The sequence below is a fragment of the Rhinopithecus roxellana genome, chromosome 5 (assembly GCF_007565055.1).
Source record: "Rhinopithecus roxellana isolate Shanxi Qingling chromosome 5, ASM756505v1, whole genome shotgun sequence".
In the NCBI taxonomy this organism is placed as follows: domain Eukaryota; kingdom Metazoa; phylum Chordata; class Mammalia; order Primates; family Cercopithecidae; genus Rhinopithecus; species Rhinopithecus roxellana.
The window spans coordinates 74,275,516-74,298,060 of record NC_044553.1 but is presented as its reverse complement, the minus strand read 5'-3'; the positions used below and the strand labels follow the sequence as shown (position 1 = coordinate 74,298,060).

At 38.2% G+C, this 22,545-nt stretch overlaps 2 protein-coding genes across 3 annotated transcripts in view; one reads left to right on the top strand and one right to left on the bottom strand.

Annotated features, from left to right (window-relative positions):
• Positions 1-22,545, bottom strand: part of AVEN (apoptosis and caspase activation inhibitor) — a 186,344-nt gene that overhangs the window by 108,554 nt on the left and 55,245 nt on the right. The window lies entirely within an intron of this gene.
• CHRM5 (cholinergic receptor muscarinic 5) overlaps positions 5,067-22,545 on the top strand; it is a 101,308-nt gene continuing 83,829 nt past the window's right edge. For both annotated transcript variants that reach the window (XM_030930997.1, XM_010386320.2), the window contains exon 1: positions 5,067-5,722. The gene's annotated coding sequence lies outside the window, so the exon portion shown is untranslated. The remainder of the gene's footprint in view (positions 5,723-22,545) is intronic.

The following is a 22,545-nucleotide window of genomic DNA, read 5'->3' as shown; positions in this document are numbered from 1 at the left end:
TGGCTAACACGGTGAAACCCCGTCCCTACTAAAAATACAAAAACTTAGCCGGGACTGGTGGCGGGCACCTGTAGTCCCACCTACTCAGGAGGCTGAGGCAGGAGAATGGCGTGAACCCGGGAGGCGGAGCTTGCAGTCAGCCGAGATCGCGCCACTGCATTCCAGCCTGGGTGACAGAGCGAGACTCGTCTCAAAAAAAAAGGAAAGCAGGAGTGATCTCGCTACAGAGAGTATTAGTGGGGCATTCACAAACTTAGAAATCTAAAGGACTCCAGTCATTAGGATGTAAAAGGATGTGATGTGGGTGTGCCTAACATGACATCTTCTGACCACATGTTCAAATGTTAGTGTCCCCACTAGCCTACAGGGTTCTTAAGGTCTAAGACCTTACTTTAAAAAAAAGAAAAAAATCGACTCCCAGGAATATAGCATAGTTCTAGAACCTGGAATATAAGTAGCATTTCACAAATACTTAATGAGGAATATTAGTGCCCAATCTGCCCCGGAACATAACTGTTCCACTTACTAGGGTATGGTTGTAAAATCAGAGCTTCCTGAAGTGTGGTCTGGAGACCTCTAGTGGTTGTCTGCAGTTCAGTATAAGGTCAAAATCTTAAGGATGACAAATTAGGAAAGAACCAAATATCAGGGCACAGGTTAAGGCCTGACAGGAGTGAAAAGAGTGGGTGCAATGGTAGAGGAATCAACTAAAGAAGTTTAAAAATGAAAGATTTGTTTAAAGTATCTAAATCAGAAAATAAAAATGCAATCTTTTTTTCCCAACAAACTGATGCCAAAAGAAAAATAATGCAATCATTTTACCCGAATGTGATACATATCAACTGTATTGCAAAGTACAACAAATTCAGTTCATATCCCCCCTTATAACTCTTAGTTTTTTAAAACAATTTAATAGAACATAAATGACTAGTATTTTAAAACACATTGCTGTTTGAGAGGCCATAATACAATTTTGGAAAGAAAAAAAATCACCCCTTTATAAATTCAAGACATAGAAAACAGGAAGAAAACATTCCCTATATATTAAAGACAGTCAACTGTCCAGGTCATCTGAGATCTCCGAGAAACTGCGGATCTCGTTTTTGTAGAATGTTAGTTATGCTGGAGAGACACCACTCTTTCAACATTATACTGGGAGTCTCACACTTAAGTGGAATGATTGTTATTCTCAGGAGGCAAACTTACCGGACTTTAAAACCACCTAGGCTGGGTTCATACCACAGTTCAACATTTTAATAACAGGGTAAACTTGAACAAGCTACTTAACTGTTGTGTACCTCAGTTTCCTTCTTTAGAGAAGATGCATGATAACAGTCTGCCTCAGAGCTGTTAAAAGTAAATGCATTATAAATCCAAAGAACCAAGTGCAGTGGTCTTGTACCTAGTAAGGAGTCAATAAATGTTTGTTATTACAATTAATGCGCTAAAAATGACTTGGCATGACTCACATAAGTCAACAAAGATTTTATTTCTTCAACCAGAATTTAAAAGCATATTTATTTTAGAAACAGCTTGCATGAGTCCACAAGACTCTCTTAAAAAGCAACTTTTTATCTTTGTTTATTAACTGAAAAATAATCACACTCAATTGAGATTATAAATATTGAAATGCTCTAAAAGTAAGTCGTTGCCGTGGAAGAAATAATTAACCACAAATCCTACTCATCTAAAAACTGGAGAGCATAAAGGAGAGACTTCTTTTCTTTATAAAAGTATTTATAATTTTGTAAACAGCTATGAGCATAACTCTAGGTATGGACCAAATGTTCTAGCAAAAAAGGACCTTGTAAAATAAAAAATCATTTATCTTATTATACATAAATTCATTTGAAAATCTATGATGCTTCTGAAGTTGTTTAGCCAAATTTACAGTGGGTGATGGGAGAGTTCAGTTTAAATATGAGAATACATAGAGTTGCAAAAGGGGAGACGCGAGTTGAGACATCTGAACAAAACAAAAATGTGCTTTATTATATGTATCAAAGAAAACCTAAAAGTCCAAATCCCTAAGACTTTCCTCCTTCTCTTCATATTTAGGGTGAAAAAACAAGCCATCCACCCAACTAGCTACTCAACCTCTTAGATCTCTGAACAATACAATTCATGTAGACAACTCCTTGCTTCAAAGCAGAAAGTTCATCCTGTAGAAAGTAAAAATAAATACAGCTTTTTATTTAAAAAAGAACAACATCGGGAATACCACGAGCAAAGTCTTGGAGAAAATTACTTTCCACAATGGCTGAAGTATAACTATCTTTTATTTGGAACTCTGTAAGTCAGTAATTGAGTCAATGTTTTTCTATTAATTCAGTTTATAGCTAAAGCACTGAGAGATAATGATCTGAAATATTTGCACCCAAAATGCACTCATAATCTATTATCCCAGTTCCCTCTATAACCACTTTTTCACCCACCCTACAAAGTTCTCCAGCAGAACCTGCATATTTGCAAAGTGTTCTCCTGATGTTGACATTGCATTACAAATGACTGAGAAAAATTTCAGAGACAGCTTGGAAAGAGAATGGAAGCATCTTTCCTCACCTTTTCCCATTCAGCTTATCTATATTAAATGGCGATAATCAGTAACTATTTACTAAGCTTTCAAAAAGTGATTGGCACATATAGTCCTTGTTCAGCAAGATTTAAAGGACAAGGGATAATTTGAGAACATAAAGTGTAACACAAAGCTCACGAACGTTCATGCCATAACATGACATATGACAAGAGGTACTCAAGAGTGAGCACCTTGGGAGAGAAGTAATCTATTGCCCTCCACAAAAAATGGGGGCACAGTCCTCAGCAGTGGCTTTGAGCTTAGATGGAAATAGAAAATTATAATTTCCATCTACATCCCTTTAAGGGCTCCCCATATTCACCACCCCCATTCTCTTTCATCTAGCTAATGTGAAAGACGAGATAAGAGTACGAAGAGAGAAAGAATCTGAATGAGAATGAATTTCGACAGGTGAGGGTGAGGCACACAAGTTATTTTCAGGACCTCATGCTATTGTATTCTTGGAAAAGTTAAGTGAACAGTCAAATGTTATGCTTTATCAGAAAAGAGCCATGAGTTCAAACTTCACAGAAAAATTAAAATTCATTGGGAAAAAACCTTGACATTAATGAAAAACGTGTACAATAATATAGTCATCAATCCTCATAAACACCATGGCCCAATTTGATAAAGATTTCTACTTCTCTCATTTTGGATCTCCACTGAACTCTAAGTCACATTCAATCGTTGAAATGGCTTAATAATCAGTGGCTTAAAATTTGGGCTATTTATTATAGAAGTGACCAGTATATAATGACCAATCTAATGATTGGTACAATCCTTTTCAGTATCATGCAATGTTCAGTGGGAAAAGTTCAAGAAAATATTCTAAAGATATGTTCTCTTGCATAAATATGCCTATGACAAATGTGTGTCAAACACCACTATAAAACTAAAATTTACCTCTTTCTCATACATGTTCATCTAAGTCAGTGTTTAAAATTCTATTGGCTAACAATGAAAGTGTATACTTTGTCTGGATTCTCATTCAGAAAAAACCTACAAAATGACATCGTTTCTGAGACAAAGGAATTTAAAATGAACTGGATATTATATGACTCCAGAGGATTATAGCCAGTGGGTTAGGTGTGATAATGCACAGGGTCATGCGAAAAAGTGTCCATACTTTAAAAATATACATACTAAAGTACGAATAGGTGAAATGAGATATGCTTTAAAATATTTTAGCAAAGAATTGAATCTGACAATTATTGAATCTGGATAATAAGTTTCTGGAAGTTCCTATATTATTTTTCAGTTTTGTGTAAGTTTGAAATGTTGCATAATAATTTTTTAAATATTTAAAAACATATTGTCTAGATAAACTCATAAAGAACTCAGGTAGGGAAAAATGTTTAAATTTAAAATTTAAATTTTAAACTGAAGTGCAATTTTAAAAATTTGAATTTTAAATTTAAAAACTGAAGTGCAAAAATTACGAAATTGACATTTAAAAATCTATTCTTTTATACAGCTAATCTGGATTTCATCTAATTTAAGAAAAAGCTTTAATGAAGACCCTGTTAAAAGTCTGTATCAAATGAGGCCTTATAATGCTTTACTCCAAAGCAACAAAACGCATATGCCCAAAAGATGTATAAAAACAGGCGTGCAAAGCCGGGCGTGGTGGCTCACGCCTGTAATCCCAGCACTTTGGGAGGCCAAGGCAGGCGGATCACAAGGTCAGGAGATCGAGACCATCTTGGCTAACACGGTGAAACCCTGTCTCTACTAAAAATACAAAAAAATTAGCAGGGCGTGCTGGCGGGCACCTGTAGTCCCAGCTACTCAGGAGGCTGAGGCAGGGGAATGGCGTGAGCCCGGGAGGCGGAGCTTGCAGTGAGCCGAGATGGCGCCACTGCACTCCAGTCTGGACTCCGTCTCAAAACAAACAAACAAACAAAAAAAGGCGTGCATTTAGAAAAAAAAAAAAAAAAGCAGTCTTTTCTCTGCTACAAATGTTTAAAACTCACTGTATACTCTTTCTATCTCAAAGACTTTTAAAAATTACTTTCCATCTTTAGGGAAAACCGAAAGATGAAAAAACAACTCAGCAACATGTCTGTGAATAATGCCTAGCAAAGCTTAAAAAAAAAAAAAAAAAAAAAAAAAAAAAAAAAGCTTCTAGCCAAAAAGACTAACAGGAAAAAATGAACATTTTCAAAAGCATTTTGGAACCTTATTCCAGCTACCTCTGTGCTAAGCCCTCTTTTTCCTCCCAAAATACGTCACTTAACTGTCTGTCAAATAACTCTTGCCCATTCTACCTGATCACACTCTGAAGCTGCAGCTTTTCCTGGATTCGCTTCTTAATGACAAGCTGTTCAAACAGAGAACACCTATCAAAACGAATATCATCATCTGCTCCTTTCTTTCTTCCTTTCAGGATATACTGCTGTCCAGCAGGGGAAGTAATTAATCAGTTTTTTATGTATGGAAGCGTCATCCCATCAGTTTGCTGTCTGGTTTGAATAGCTGCTATCAGCTCTTCATTCATGCCAAGTACGCTCACCGTCCAGAGACATGATAAAGCCGTAGTTCCTTTTGGATTTTTACCTCACTATTCAAAAAACAGTGTACCAGAAGCATGGGTTACAAAAGCATGAGGAGGACAGAAGAAATGCCTTCATCCTCTACAGAAAGGAAGCTGATGGACTGAAAAGTTGGTATGGAGAAAGGAAAGCAGGAGAGTACAAGAACATCCATGCTTCTAGTCCAGATAATGTTTTTTAAAGCAGCTTAATTTGGAAGCGTGTGTAATTCTGAAATACGAACAAGCAGAACTTTTCCAGGGGGTAAAATGCATATAGGAACAATCAGGATTTCTCATTGCTGAAGCATTCAATGAATCTTTAATAAGTTCTGAACACTCAAATTGTTTGTGGTCAGATCAACTGCTGTTATCAGATAAAGGCAAAACTCACCCTTCTGGTTCTATAATCCTAGCCCAATGGAGTCTTCATCTACCGCACACTATCCTAACTAATGCTACAGGATTATCAGGAATACAGATATAAAGATACTGCAAGAAATAAAACACTGGCAAAATAAAACATGAAAGGAAAGTAGAGAAGGTATTTCGGGTCTCGAAGCTTACTATTTCCAGCCAGAGTTCAAATTACTGAGCTTCAAACAAACCACTGCCAGGTAAGAATTAATTTTATAACCTTAATTTATATCTTGTCTACTGAAATTAAATCTGCTCGTGCTGTGAATGAGATAGTGGATTTGAATTTCTTGCAACCTTTCCTTAAGCTTTTGCAGATTTAAGCTGAGGTAAACACTTGTTTTTACTTATGCTGCATAAACAAGTCACTCATAACTAGATAATAAAGCATCCAAAACTCCCATTCATTTTTCATTGCATTTGTCTCATCTTTGTCTTTATTTTTATCCCAATTTTATTTAATAGCTTGAAAAAAATGCATGAAGAGAGCCCTGAACGGTGCATAAGAGCCATTCACAGACAATGTTTACCAACAATATTCAAATGAACTTTGTTTCCCAGAGTACTTGATAAAACAAAGAAAAATTAATAAGCATTTTAATTATTTCTATTCACATAAAGGAACAAAAGCTCAATGACTGATTTCTATTGTTAGCAAGAAAAAAAAAAGCTGTGATGTCATTTCATTCATACTGAAGAAAAATAATCTCTACTAAATCGAGGTATAAATTCTTGTAGGATGGGGCTAATTTATCTTAAAAATACTAGACATTTTTATAACAGACATTTATGAAGACATTTTTCTGATTTAACAAGAGGATAAAAAGATGAAAGATGTCTGGTACCTTAAAACCTCAAAAACTCAGGTCAGTGGTCCAAACTGTAAAATGCAAAGCACTAGTGAAGCCATCAAAGAATTTTAAAAGATACAGTGCCTTTTAGAAATTCCCTAGAAATCACTGCATAATGAGACTTCTAGAGAGACAATCTTAAGCAAAAACAACAAAACAGAATCATCTGATCTTCTTCATCTGATATTTTAATTTCCTACATAGATTTTTAGCAGAAATCCCAACCACATTGGTTTTCATGTACGTTTCATTGGAAAACTTAGGTCCAAAGCACCTTGTCATAAAGAAGTCCTACAACAATTAATATTTCTATTATCTTAGAAGAGAGGAGACAGGGAAACAAGAGCAAATCACACCTAACTACGCAGATCTTGTGATAATACACGTAATCAGAAGTAAGTATTCAGTACTTGTCTAAAAGTAGTCAAATCAGACATTCTCTTCCATTTCACTGCATTCTTTCCTTTTTTCAAATTTCAGTTAAGGGAGTAAATTATATGATTCCTTCATGCTTTTCAAGACAGTCTATAAATAACCTTAAATATCATAAGTCTTTTGCATCTGAAGTCATTACAGAAACTTACCTGTCATTTTCCAGTACCAAAGGAAAGCAGCAATTTAATACAAGTAATGATTATCTAATATACCAATTTGTTTCAAAGAAAAAAACGGTTTATTTAGAAATCTCAAAATACTTCTTATAGTTAAGGGTGGTGGTGTTGTTGTTTACCTACACTGAGAAATAGCTGAACCCTTAAGGGTTCTTTTCATCTGTTTCCTCCTTATTATGGTATTACAGTTTGTAAACAGACATGATTCAAATATATGGAGATATTTTAAATGAAGAATATTAATCAATATTTTAAATTATAATTAAAGATGTTTTAACTAAACTTGGACAAAAGCATGAAATTTATGTTATGCTCAAACAATCTGCTTCCAATAGAATTAAAGGGGGCAGATAACAATATTCCTTAAGCGTTCTGGATTTTATTTATTCATTGTAAAGTAAACAGAAACTCACGTCCCACTAATTTGGGGGCGTTGTTTCTATAACTCACCTTCTAATGACAATGGATGGGCAAATGAATACTACCTTGCTCCACCCCAATTTGGTCCTTGTTAGCATCAATCCCAGTGAATTTTCACTTTCTTGCCTATCCAAATCAGAAAAGTGATTATTGAAGTTTCAGTAACAGCTTTCAAAAAAATACCCTACAGCTATTTGGAATAATCTGTATTTTCTTCATGTAGGGTGAAAAAGAAATTGAAAACTGCTTCAAGTTTACATCTCATGGGTACAAATGGATGAGGGATTTTATGCTAGTACCTGAAGATTTGGTTTATTTATAAGAATTTTTCCCTGGTATTGATAGATTTAACAATTAAAGAGAGTCTCAACAGTCTTGGGATGTAGTCAATAACCTGCCTACTTGTTTCTGCAATTTAGGATGTATTTCATTCACACATATTATATAAAAGTATTATATTGTAAAAGTAATGTGATTGTGTATTATTAGTTCCTTTCATAGAAATGGAGCAAAGATTCTGGCTGCCATATCCTTATAATAATACCTACTGCTGTATCTTTAAATTCTGGTCATTTTAAATTATCCAAAAGCTATAAGCTTTTTATTTAAACCATGATAAAATAAAAACAGGCATCTAGGTCAAAATGAACACATACATTTCGTGTCTGTTCACATAACAATCTTAAAAAGTAATTTTTGTCTGAAATGCCAAGCAACATAATTTTGTATATAAAATTAGAAACATACCTAAAATTCATTTTTGTGTGTTAGCATTTAACTTAAAGGGACTGACATTGCATAATATTTTTAAATGCATTAAATATATATTTACTTATGTCTTCATTACTATAACTTTAAGTTTTCATAAGGAATTTTTCTATTCCATTATAATGGCACAGTGTTTCAAGCATAATTCAACCGGGCATTTCAATTAGCCAATATATTGGTTCCTCATTATGGTGAATTTTCTTTATGAAGTGACCAAATTTGAATAAGGATGTGGTTCACCATGAAGATTCATCTCCTCTCCAGCTTCTTCCTGCTGAGAGAGAACAATCTTTGGTTTGTGACATCACAATCTGTGACTGGGAAGTGGCTCTGATATCAAACAGATTATTACACGCTTTCAGTGTGAACTAGCTGAAAGAGAGATGTAAGCACTATTATTTCAAGTCATATCACCAAGACACTAAAGAGATGCATGACAGGAACTGAATTAGAGAAAGATGCTTTTATTGCATTTGTCACTTTTTCAGCATCAACTATTAAAGACAAAAGTACCATCTCACAGTCTTCTTCATTAATAATTCAAAAGTGGGAGTAAACATCATGTTGGTTAAATTCACAGACCATGATAAAATGGGAGTAAGGAAACTACCAGTAAGCAAGCAGACAGTCATGGAAGAGGCCCCTAGAGAACTGAGGAATAGATGCAAACTTTCACCTTGGTTCAAGGAGAAATACTGATGCTACTCGGAAAACTGGAAAATCACCAAAACACCCAAAATGGAAAAGACAGTGTCTCTGAATGAGAAAGAGATCCCTAAATATAGATTATAAAGTGATCCCAAGACATAGATTAATTAGTATCTGAAACATGGACTAGTATGAGGGCAGGGAGGGGGCTGGTTAACACCTTTCTAAAAAAGCATGGATTTGTTTTAAAAAAAAAACACAGAAAACAAAAACAAAAAAACAAAGGACTCCCTTTAGCAACACTACTGTGTGTACAAATATTTGTAAAAAATAAATTCAGGAGTTGGGGTTCAATAAACGAAACAAAAATGAAAGCTCCTTTTACAAACACATAGGCATATACAGACCTCTTTTTGTAATCTTTGTTTGCAACAGTAGCCAAAGGACAAAGCTGACCAGCTAATCCTTCCACACCGAACACATGTGTAGTCTGTCCTTTGATCAGTGGCAATACCCTGATTCACAGTATCAGTCATTTGTGACTGACCCTCCTAGACTCAGAGCCTATACAAAGATGATGTGTAAAAAATACAGGAACAACTCCACGCATAATTACAAGTCAAGCTGAAGTCTCATTATCCACACTTACACAGATTGCTTGATCCAGTGGTGTGCAGAGAATTCGTAAAGCATTTATTCAGTCCTATGTACTGGTTCATTACGACCAATGGATTATTCAACAGTTGTTTAAGGATCTGACATTCCCCGCTTTTCATACTGAAATTATTAGTGAAATAACTCAAGAATCTGGGCCAATCAGAAAACACTGCCACTTTTGTAGACATTGTTTGACGTCATACTGTTGTCATCACCAGATTATGTGGGCCTTCTTATTTCCTGATTATCACTATAGGAACGTAGCACTGAATAATGTGTTCTTTAAGAAGCAAAAGCCAGAGACGATTTCCAGTTCAGTTATCAACTAAAAATCCAAAGCTATTTATAGAATTTTTTGGTACAGTAACCTAGAAAGCTGTTGGTGTAAATCTATCAGGCTCAGTGTATAACATGGTACAACTCTTAACACTTAATATTTCATCAACTTCCCTTCATTTGTGTTGCAAAGACAGTCCTCTACATGCAATAACTTCTGGGTAACTTCTGGTAACACCTACAGAAGAGCTTCTCATGCCTAGGAACTTCCACAACACTTTGAAGTTCTTTCTTTTATAACACCTTGTCAGACTACATTGAAAACCTATTTATGGCCAAGTGCAACGACTCACACCTGTAATCCCAGTACTCTGAGAGGCCAAAGCAGGAGGATCGCTTGAGGCCAGGAGTTCGAGACCTGCCTAGGCAATATAGCAAGACTCCATCTCTATAAAAAATTTAAAAGTTAAAAAAATAAGAAAATCTATTTCTATAGTTGTCTCACATATGAAAGTGCATTTTTCATGGTTGAGGGCCTTAAGAATAAAGACCACATCTAATTTATCTGTCTATTCCCAAGGTAAGCTCAGGACTAGTTAATCAATAGATGTGTTAAATGAACGTGAAAATGTATCTTAATGCATCTTAATGCATTATTCATGTACCCTGAGCATCTTCAGAATATAGCTATGCTCACCCCAACACACATGTTGATGGATTCTAGACTGATGCTGGCCTATCTTAATGCATTCTCAGGTACAGTCGCAAACAGGCAGAAGAATAGTGACCCTAAAATATACCTCAGCTACGTTTCACTGATAATGGGCAAGTAGGTAACTGCAGAAAAGTCTAATGAAGGAGCCTTTTGAAGTAGTTTACACTGAAGTAATAGCTATAAGGAGATAATATCTGTTAGGGATATTATATGATATTATGAGGTATGCAAATACAGAATAGCAAATTTATCCCTTATCCTTTTGCTCTATTTGACATATGGAAATCACGTTTGCTATACTACACTGTGATCGAGAATTTCATCGATAATCCAAAAGGATCTAAATTGGTCGTGCTATTAAAAAGTGACTTCAGGGGAATTTGAATAAGTAGTTTGCAAATGAAATTGAAGAGATACTACAATCATCTTTCTACTTAAAGACAAGTGGAGAAAGTGACACACTTAAAATCTTACATTTATTCTATTGGATGCTCTCCCTGCCCCCTCTCCCTCTTTCACTCTCTGTGAGGAATGAATCTTTACAAGTTACCTATGTTATATCTCCCCAAGTCATCTCTTCTCCTTATGCCAACAATACAATATACCAACAATGGTGATTTCTTTAACAGCAGGGACAAAGGCTAAAGGACTATGCTGTGCCTCAACCCCTATGATAGAAATTAAAGTAGCAGAGTGTTGGAGTAGGCCAGCATCACTCTAGAATTCATCAACATGTGTGTTGGGGTGAGGGCAGCTATAGTCTGAAGATGCTCAGGGTACATGAATAATGCATGCATACGTCCTCACAGAAATCTGTGATTTGATGTTGGCGTGCACAACTTAAGATTCTGAGCTTTGGACCGGCCACGGTGGCTCACACCTGTAATCCCAGCATTTTGGGAGGCCGAGGCTGGCCAACATGGTGAAACTCCGTTTCTAATAAAAATACAAAAATTAGCCAGGTGTGGTAGTGCACGCCTGTAATACCAGCTACTTGGAAGCGGAAGCCAGAGAACTGCTTGAACCCAGGAGATGGAGGTTGCAGTGAGCCAAGATTGCACCATTACACTCCATCCTGGGCAACAAGAGCGAAACTCTGTCCCGAAAGAAAAAAAAAAAAAAAAACAGATTTTGAGCTTTGACATCCTATCATGTTTTTAGCCATGTTCCTTCTTTCAAACAACATCTTAGATAAAATGTCAAGTTATAAGACATATAAGAGCAGATCTGCCCTGGTTGGGTTGAGACAGAAAGCTTAGAGCCCGCAGGTCCCCGTCTCACCCCATCTTTCGTACGCTCTCTCCTCCACACACTTCTTGGACACCTTCTAAGATATATTTGTTGCAATTGTTCTGCCATCTAGAGGACTCACAAAGGTATTCTTCTCCATTTTAATGCATGTTTTTGATTCAGTATAGATACTGCCAAATATTCTAATCTAAAATTCCTGGTATATGTCAAGCAATAGTATTTTCTAGACCAAGAAGGCAAAGGTTGCAAAACAGTGCTACTTAGCTATGCAGAATGCTACTCAATTGTTCTGTTGCCTAAACATTGATCAACCAACCAAGAACTAGGATTCGGATAAATTATAAGTTGATTTTAAAAAGGACCAAACATCTATAACGTGGGTTGGAATATTCCAGAAGTAACTAAAATTAACAATATCTCAGAAAATTATCATTTGCAATCAAGAAAGCATAGAAACAAAAAGTGAGAATTTGTTATAATAGAACTCAGAATTCAGTGTGAGAAAACAACAGAATTTGTTAGAAATACCAGGTCCCAGCTGGGCACGGTGGCTCATGCCTATAATTCCAGCACTTTGGGAGGCCGAGGCAGGTGAATCACGAGGTCAGGAGTTCGAGACCAGCCTGACCACCATGGTGAAACCCCGTCTCTACTGAAAATACAAAAATTAGCTGGACATGGTGGCACGTGCCTGTAATCCCAGTTACTTGGGAGGCTGAGGCAGAAGAATCACTTGAACCCGGGCAGCAGAGATTGTGCCACTGCACTCCAGCCTGGGTGACGGAGTGACTCTGTCTCAAAAAAGGAAAGAAAGGAGAGGAGAGGAGAGGAGAGGAAGAAGAAGAAAGAAAGAAAGGAAGGGAGGGAAGGGAAGGGAAGGGAAGGAGGGAAGGAAGGGAAGGAAGGGAAGAAAGGGAGGGAAGGGAAGGAAAGGAAGGAGGGAAGGAGGGAAGGAAAGGAAGGAAAGGAAGGAGGGAAGGAGGGAAGGAAGGAAGGAAGGAAGGGAAGGAAGGGAAGGAAGGGAAGGAAGGGAAGGAAGGAAGGAAGGAGGGAAGGAAGGAAGGAAGGAAGGAAGGAAGGAAGGAAGGAAGGAAGGAAGGAAGGAAGGAAGGAAGGAAGGAAGGAAAGAAAGAAAAGAAAAGAAAAGAAAAGAAAAGAAAAGAAAAGAAAAGACCAGGTCCCTTGTGTAATATTGTGAACTCTGCAATTTACTTGCCTTTGCAAGTGAGATGGGGCTCAAGTATTTAAGCTTCAACCTCCATATATAACTAAATATTATAACCAGCAGGATATATTGGGTAAAATCAACTTTTAAAAGAAGAAATATGATCTTCCATCTAAAAAAGCCATGTTTCAATTATTATGACATACTATTTATATTACAATTTATTCATTCGCATTCAGTGATCACCTCCAGCACTGTACTATTCACTAAGGAATTCTCACAACTATTCATCCAAAATCTCAAATGATTCCTGCTTTGAGGCCAATCTCCTAAGTGAGCAATGTCATTTTTTCTCTAAAATACTTTAAAATATTTTCAAATATATTCTTGAGATTCAATTTTAAGTACTGAGTTATTTTAAACCAACAACCAATACTCATGTACTTATTACACAGCTTTAACAAATATAAATTTCTGCCATTCCTGCATCAGATTTTTTATGGCCTCTCTGTAAATGGATCTGGGAAGAAAAACTCCAGTAGACAACACACCTTTATTCTGTAAGTGTATTGGGAACTGGTTAAAATTTATATATCTTTATTTAGGCTTTTTAAGTATCAGGAATAGGACCTTCTGTAGGCATAATTGTACATCTCTATTAAAAATATTTTAAATAAATGTAAACAGCAAGACAGAAACGAAAAAAATTTTAACATGAATTTCTTGTACCTTTCCTGTCTCAGATGCCCAGGTGAACTTCTGAAACAAACACCCTAGGCAGAGAAACATAAGCTACTTTATTTTTCTATGCCCTCTCTTCCCACCCCTGAGTCAACCAGCCCCTTGTGGGATAGTGACATCCTGAATAGAAGTAAAATAATCAAAAGTACAGGGTCCCTTAGGAAGGAGACCAATTCCCAGCAGTGATTCCTTATATAGAAAAGAGATAGCTAAACTCATGGTCAACATGGCATGAACGAGGTATGGCAAGGTTAATATCTTGTATAGAAAAAAAGAATGTTTAGCTTAAATTGGTATCAAGGACATAGGAAGGTTGAAAGGCTCTCTGTCTCCTCACTAACAAAATCCACACTACCTTTTTTTAGCAACAAAATAAACAAAAACCACAAAAAACACATTTAAAGGGAACACAAAAAGCTGGAGTTCTTACATGAGACAGGCAAGCTGGCCTTCAGGATAACAAGAATGAGCTCCAATACTCTTACTCTAAGACACTGTTTCTCATATATTGGCAGGATAGAAAGATCATCTGATTACCACTTCAGCAAAGTAGAAGATGAGACAGATTCAAACAAATCCTCCCCTTATCATCTCTTCCTACACTCTCTTACCTTTATTTACAAGTACTTAAAATACTGCATATTACAATAAATTCTGGTTTCATACCTTGACGTTCTCTTTTGTTAGGAGGCTATGACAGCGTGCTTTCATTCAGGCTGTTGTATCCCAGCCTCATGGCCTCACTGAGCACCATTCTTATGCTTGCTCTCCTCCAAGGACACTTTGGAAGAAAAGATGGTACATACATATTTTCCTTCTCATTACAGCCCTATGTCTATGTCTGTGAAATTCTGAACCTTGAAATTCTTTGACTATTTCTACAAGTGAAGAATCAAAGGTTCTCTGTTATACTCTAAGTTTCCAATACTATGGTCTCAGAGCAAGTAAGTCCTCCCTGGTAAAACAGCCAGGTTTGAATTAGAAAGGACTATTTCAGGCCAGGTGTGGTAGCTCACCCCTGTAATTCTAACACTTTCGGAGGCCAAGGCAGGAGGATCACTTGAGCCCAGGAAGTCAAGGCTGCAGCAAGCTGTGATCACGCCACTGCACTCCAGCCTGGGTGACAGAACAAGCCCTGTCAAAACAGAAAAAAGAAAAGAAAAGAAAAAGAGAAAGAGAAAGAGAAAAGGAAAAAGAAAGGAAGAAAAGGAAGAGAGGGAGGGAGGAAGGAAGGAATGGAAGATGGAGGGAGGAAGACAGGGAGGGAGGGAGGGAGGGAGGCAGAAAAGGAGGGAGGGAGGGAGGACCATTTCAAAAGTCACTATGCCTATATAAAACTATTTTAAAAACACAGAAATTCAACCAGAAAACCTTAGCAATCCAAGTACATGAAGAAAGAGGAAATTTCTCTCTAGGCAGAACCAATGCAGACAGGCTGTTCTGAACAAAGTGACACTTATGTATTACTTATATTTCCTGAGCACCCTCTGAACATGTGTGGTACTAAACTATGGCAAACCCACTGTAGACACAGGAAGTCTCTTGAGTGAGAAAAAAAAAAGAGCGGGGGAGTACATTTAATTGGAAATAAAACACCAGATGAAAATTAAAGTGTACAGGCCGGGCACGGTGGCTCACGCCTGTAATCCCAGAACTTTAGGAGGCTAAGGGAGGATCACCTGAGGTCAAGAGTTCAAGACCAGCCTGACCAACATGGTGAAACCCTGTCTCTACTAAAAATACAAAAATTAGCCGGCATGGTGGCAGGCACCTGTAATCCCAGCTACTCAGGAGGCTGAGACAGGAGAATGACTTGAACCCGGGAGGCGGAGGTTGCAGTTAGCTGAGATCATGCCACTGCATGCCAGCCTAGGTGACACAGCGAGACTCCATCAAAAGGAAGGAAGGAAGGAAGGAAGGAAGGAAGGAAGGAAGGAAGGAAGGAAGGAAGGAAGGAAGGAAGGAAGGAAGGAAGGAAGGAAGGAAGGAAGGAAGGAAGGAAGGAAGGAAGGAAGGAAGGAAGGAAGGTTAAAGTGTACAAACTCTTCCCCAAGAGTTTGAGAAAAATAGAATTTGGCGTTCCTTTTTCCCTTTCCCATAGTTCCTACACCCAAAAAATATTAGAAGGATATATTAATAAATCACAAACTGAGAAGAAACCAGAGAGTAATGTTCACTTTCACCCTGAAGTCCCAAGTCTAACAAGAACAAACGTGAAAAATGGACAGAGGAAAGAGATGTATGTCCATGCCAGGCAAGAGTAAGGAGTAGGGGAAGCAGGACAAGATAAATCAAAAAACAGACAATAAATGGGACCTACTGGCTCATATGATGCTCCAGGTTTCTTTCTCATCCTGTTTAGAAAGGTTTATATACTTGAGAATATTCCACATTTTAAGTCTATTCTAATAAAGAACCCTTTACTTCCTCTCTGCATATCAATTTGATTACAGCTTACTCCAAAGGACACAACCACAGAGGAGTCACCTCGCAAACCCCTCTTAAAAATAAAAATTGGAATTTAAATTGGTATCTAGGCTATTATTTAAAGACTGCACTGTTGGCCGGGCACAGGGTCCCATGCCTGCAATCCCAGCACTTTGGGATGCCAAGGCGGAAGGACTGCTTGAGCCCAAGAGTACAAGGAAACCAAACATGTAGAGCTGAAGACACATTGAAGTATGTAAGTATGTCAGGAGCAGCAAGTTCTTATTTAGGAATGATACTGTGTAGCTGACAGACATGCACACTCCCACACAGATAAGATTAACAACATCAATGGTTCATAACATATCAACTTTATTCAACTGAGAGAAGTTGGTTTGGTATCCTCAGGAATCTTAAAGGACACATGTAGAGAAACACTAAGGAGCTCCAGTGGTCAAGAAAAATGTAATGTATATATGGTTATATATTTTCTTATATCGACTGCTGGTTAATTAGAATAGCATGAGCAATCCAAGAGATTCAAGATCGGTATTAGAGAAAATTATTCAGGTGAACACTAACTTGTTCTAGCTATGAATTTGTTAAATCTCCACTTTCTGGGTTTTAAAAAATAATCAGTCAAAATTTTTGAATTTAGTAATGGAAATAAGAATTTGCTACGTTATGGTATTTCCAAGAACAGCAGTAAGGAATGTAGTTATGTTGTACATCCAAACACCATGATGTTTTCCCCTTATGAATCTAAAAACACATTAACCACATTCTCTCTCTGGACCAGGCCATCTGGACACCACCCCCAAAGCAACAAAGGCTACCTTAGAATTATCCCAACTTCTGAGGGAGATCAACCAAATGGTTAGCATGTCCTGGGATGACTGTTGATCACCGGGACATGCCTACTTCCTACCCATCAACTCCTGTTGGGATAATTTTTGAAAGACTGCACCTCTTAACTGCATGGACCATGACTGTCTCTTGCACAAGAAGCACAACATTAAGGCAGGTTTTTCTAAGCAATGGATTTTAGACATGGATATATAAATCACTTGGGATATAGCTAACCATATACATATATGTCTGTACTGTGTGTGTGTGTGCATGTATGTGTGTGTGTATATATATGTATGTATGTATATCTATGGCTTACTTGGTAAGCAATAAATGACAAAAGATAAAATAAGCTTTCTGTAACTGATTAATGCGAAAGAAATTAAAATCAGTTATTGATGTTTCACCTTGTTTTACAAATGTACCCTCATTAACCCCATTCAGTTAATATAAATGCTTCCACTCTTCAAAGAAATTGACAGAAGGTTCAATGACACAAGAATAGCACCATTTATAATATAGATAGCTCTGCAGTAAAGCATAAATAAAAAGGTCAAGTATTTAGTCATTATAACTTCACCTCTTGTCCAAGGCAATCTCGGCTTCATTCAGAGAGAACTAGTTCCCCTGAACTTTTAAGGAAAAACAGTATCTTTGCATAGCCTCAAAATATTATTTACTGTCATTGTATTTAACACATGCCCAGAAATTCCTCCTTCCATGGATGAAGCTTACTCCCATCGTCTTGAGTGCGAACGGGACTTAGTGACTCGCTGCTAGTGAACACTAAATGGAAAGGGAAAAACAGGAAGTTTACAGGGAGAAACCTAACAGAGGTTTCTAAGTGGTAACTAAGAGGTAACTACGTGATCAGAGTTAACATCATCAGCAGTAAGTCCTATAAATATTTTGTGTTCACTGACATGATCCAACAAGAAAGGTACATCGTCTTAGGGTATTCTCCCCCAGAATCCATCAACTCAGCCTCATCATGAAAAATAAAAATAAAAATAAAAAAAACCCAAATTAAGGGACATTCTACAATATGGTCTACTCTTCAAAAGTGTCAAGTTCAGAAAAGACTGAGAAACTGTCACAAATAAGAAGAGACTAAGGAAATACAAAGAATAAATGCAATGGGGTATCCTGAGTTAGAAGAAAAAAAGGACATGAGTGGAAAAAGCTGGAGAAAGGCAAATACAGTCTGTGGTACACCAATGTTAATTTCTTCGTTTTGATAAAGATATCATGGTTATATAAAATAGTAATATTAGGGGAAGCTGGGTAGAAGGTACATGGAAACTCGCTGTATTATCTTTGTAACTCTTCTGAAAAATCTAAAAAGTATTAGAAAATAAAAAGTTTACAAAGTAAGTAATTAGACCATAATGTCATTTAGTATTAAGTTAATCTACATACAAGATATTCTACAAACTCAACCACTTTCCTCACCTGTTAGAATAGATTCATGGTAGGTTTTTTGTTTGTTTTTCGTTTTTTGTTTTTTTTGTTTTTTTTTTTGAGACGGAGTTTCACTCTTGTTGCCCAGGCTGGAGTGCAATGGCGAGATCTCCACTCACTGCAACCTCCACCTCCCTGGTTCAAGTGATTCTCTCCTGCCTCAGCCTCCCGAGTAGCTGGGATTACAGGCATGCTCCACCACACCTGGCTAATTTTGTATTTTCGGTAGAGACAGGGTTTCTCCCTGTTGGTCACGCTGGTCTCGAGCTCCTGACCTCAGGTGATCCACCCGTCTTGGCCTCCCAAAGTGCTGGGATTACAGGTATGAGCCTCCGCACCTGGCCTATTCATGGTAGGTTTCTACATGAGTTGCTTTTCATTGAAGAACAAGCATGTTCCCAGGACTTTGGTCTTTTAAAATGAGACAAACTTTAATAGCAAACATAAGGAACCTTTGATGCAGTAAATCACACCCAATAACCACAAATAACAGTTCACTCACTCATTCAGCAAGCTCTGTCATCATGAACCATGTGACATGTCCTGTGTCATACGCTAACAATGAAAAGATCTCCCCTCAATAGATGAACCCACCAATATCTTTACCTTGAGAGCAGTGGAATCAGAAAAGCCTCCCTGACCCTGACCAGATGAACTGGGTACCTTCCCTGGGTTATCCCACAGCACTCTGTACCTGCCACACTGAACTGTATTTGTTGGTTTCCTCATATCTAAATCACCTCACAAGAGACATCTGCCAATAACTATGCAGGGTCTGAGATTCCACCCTATCTGTAAGCTGATAGGTTAGCCTGTTACTGTTTCATGGATGCTAGCAGAAGACACGAGACACCTGGGCCAGAGACAAAGGTGTCTCTGGCAAAAGCAGTAGTCAAACCTCATGTTAATTTTTGTTGGTTCCTCATCGCCCCCGTCTCAGAGTGGTAATTCAAAGAGTCCTGTACATGCTGTGGGCTTTGTTACAAGGAAGGAACACTGAGCTGAGTGTTCCTTTGTGATCAGAAAGGAACACTGAGCTGAGTGCATGCCCTCAGCTCAGTGTTCCTTTCAGTGAGTGAGTAAGTTCCTTGGGCAAGTGGAAGCAACCTGGGGGGGATATTACGTCATCCCTCAGGGTTGCTTGCTGAAAACACAACTGTGAGAAATACAGAGAAGGAGCAGTCAGAGCCTTGCATTCTTGACATACCCACCAGGAGCAGTCTGGGCCACTGCACTTCAGCTCTCCCAACAATATTCTGAAAGATGGGCAGTGTGTGACAGGCATTTCTGTACCCTCAGCACTTGGCATGGTGCATGATACACCTGATTCCTTAGTGTTTGGTAAATAAGTACCTATAAGCTAGAAACCTTAAGTTTGAAGCCAAAGACTACTGTTCCCAATTCTGTGACCATGTACACAGTCATTTAATCTTTTTAAGCTTCATTCTATTAATTTCTAGGAAATGTTCAAAAATAGAAGTTCAAGAAATGTTCAGTGAAAGAACTATCTCTAAGGATTCTTCTCTAATACTGAAAGGTTCATGATTCTCTCAACGGCAGAATGCCAGAAATTCCAGGTGCCTGATATCTCTCTGACAAATCTGACTCACACAGCATTCCCCCATGCAGGGAGAAAGTCATGATGACATAACAAATTTAGGATTCTATTAGTTGATTTTTGTTTCTCCGGGTTATTCATGAAAACCCCACAGTTCACTGTAAATTTTTACAAACTCTTTATAAACACAAGGCAGAAGACTCCACAACTACAGAATTTTAAAGGTAAATATAAAACGACATTAAGTATCTACTCAGCTAGAAAGTAAGAGGTGAAGAAAGCAAGCTTTCTGAAACTTCATGATTTTAAAAAACCAGCAGTACCATTATTAAAGACAATATTTCCCTTCATGTGCAATACACAGGATATGAGAGATCATGACCATAAGGCTCTATATCAGGTTCGTTTTGTTGTTGTTGTTGTTTTGAGATGGAGTCTCGCTTTGTCGCTCAGGCTGGAGTGCAGTGGCACGATCTTGGCTCACTGCAACCTCCGCCCCCCGGGTTCAAGCGATTCTCCTGCCTCAGCCTCCCGAGTAGCTGGGACTACAGGCACCCACCACCACACCCAGCTAATTTTTGTATTTTTAGTAGAGACGGGGTTTCACTGTGTTAGCCAGGATGGTCTCAATCTCCTGACCTTGTGATCTGCCCACCTTGGCCTCCCGAAGTGTTGGGATTACAGGTGTGAGCCACCGCGCCCAGCCCAGGTTCTTTTCAAGTGCTAAATAAACAGATAAAATATAGATTTACTTTTCCAAGAGGAATTCTCACCACAGGTTATGAAACGCAGTATGTTGACATCCTCACCACTCAATGCCACTAAATTAAACAGTATATATTCATAATTCATTAGCATTAATTCCATTCTCAGGTCACTGAAAATTCTGAGACCAATGTAGTATTCTCACAACAAATCATGTGAGGATATTCTTTCCATCCCACTCCACACATGACAGTGACTAAGAATGTACAATGCAGCATCCCACGTGTGCTTTATTCTTTTGTACATGTCACCTTTCATTTGGAAAAGGTACATTTGAAGGTTTTTTCACTTGATAAACTAAGATCAAATTCATTTATTATGCTGGCTTGCTTTTTATTTAACAAAAGGGGAAGGGAAGGGGAAAGGCAAGGAAAAGAAAAGAGAAAACCAATGGACAGCCACCAGGCAGTGTCTTGCCTCCACAGTGTTAGGATGGAATATACCCACAGACTCACAGTCTTCCCCTACTCCAGTCTCGCATTACGCTCCACTCTCCTCTCTAGCTGCAGCCTCTGGGACCATCTCCTTGCCTATCCCCTTCTTCTCAGACCAGCTAACAATGGCTTTTATCTCCAACCAACATGAGTTCCCAAATCTACCAGAATTATTCTACTGAGGTCAAGGCTGCTGCCAGCTGCTTGGTCCACCTGTATCTGTGGGCCTCCTCTACTTATCTCTCTCGTTCTCTCTTTGGGCTTTTGTTTCAACTGCAACAGTGTGGCCCCAGAAGGCAGGAACCACTTCTGCTACAAGCTGGCAAACAAGCATGCCAAGCATGCCTACAAGATTCATAATCAGCGCTGCATGCAGAAGCTGCCCCAAGATGGGTGGGGTCACACCCTGGATACCAAGGAAGCTGTCCTGGCCCCAGAGTAAACCCTAACCAGGTCCTGCTAGGTCTGCATGCCCTGCGTTATGGCCACACAGACCCGCATTCTCTGTGACTGTCTACACAAGGAGGTGAAATGCATCAAGAAGGAAAACCACCAGACCAACTTCCATAGGCCAAAAGACTCACCCTCCCACACGACTGGGAGCCTCGCAGTGCAGTGCCCTGAGGCCTGGCTGCAGCTCCCAAGCCTTGGGGCTTCTGTCCAGATGTCTGCCTCCAGTCCAAAGGCAGCTTCTTAACCAACCACAAACCCTCCCTGAAGCTGCAGACCAAGTGTAAACAACACAGCTTCTTTTTTTGCAGAAACGAACAAAAAATGTGTATCTTAGACAGTGATATATAAAAACATAGATTTTTTTTTTTTTTTAGTTTCAGATAATCAACTATATATTTCCATTTTAATGAATAGTATCAAGTGCAAAAAATTCCAACTTTGAAGTCAGGCATACTTAAGATTGAATCCTGATTCTGCTACCTAAGAGATATGAGAATTTTGTACAAATTGTTGAACTTTATTTCTAAGGCTTAGTTTCAACATGTATAGAAGAGAGATAACGAAATCTACCCTGTTAGGTTAAAGTTAGGATTTAACGAAATGGAGAAAGTGCCCATGTAACACATCTCACACAGAGCCTGTACCTGGTAGGTTTCAGGAAATGACAGCACTGACGACCACCATCAGCTTGTTAGCTTAAGGTCACCTGCGGCTGCAGGGTCACTAGTGGCCACAGGGCTCATTTACACACACACGCCATGCCTATTTATTAAGCCTAACCCTACTGAGGACAGAGTGTGCTCGCTTAACACACAGGTAAAAAACACTGTAGAATTATCACAAAATTAAAAGCCAAGAGAACAGAATTATAGGGTTGAAAAAACTCCTTAATAAATAACCTTACTCTATCCCATGCAGCTAGAAGGACCATTGTTGAACCCATTTCCATTAAATGAAACCAAACCCATTTTGA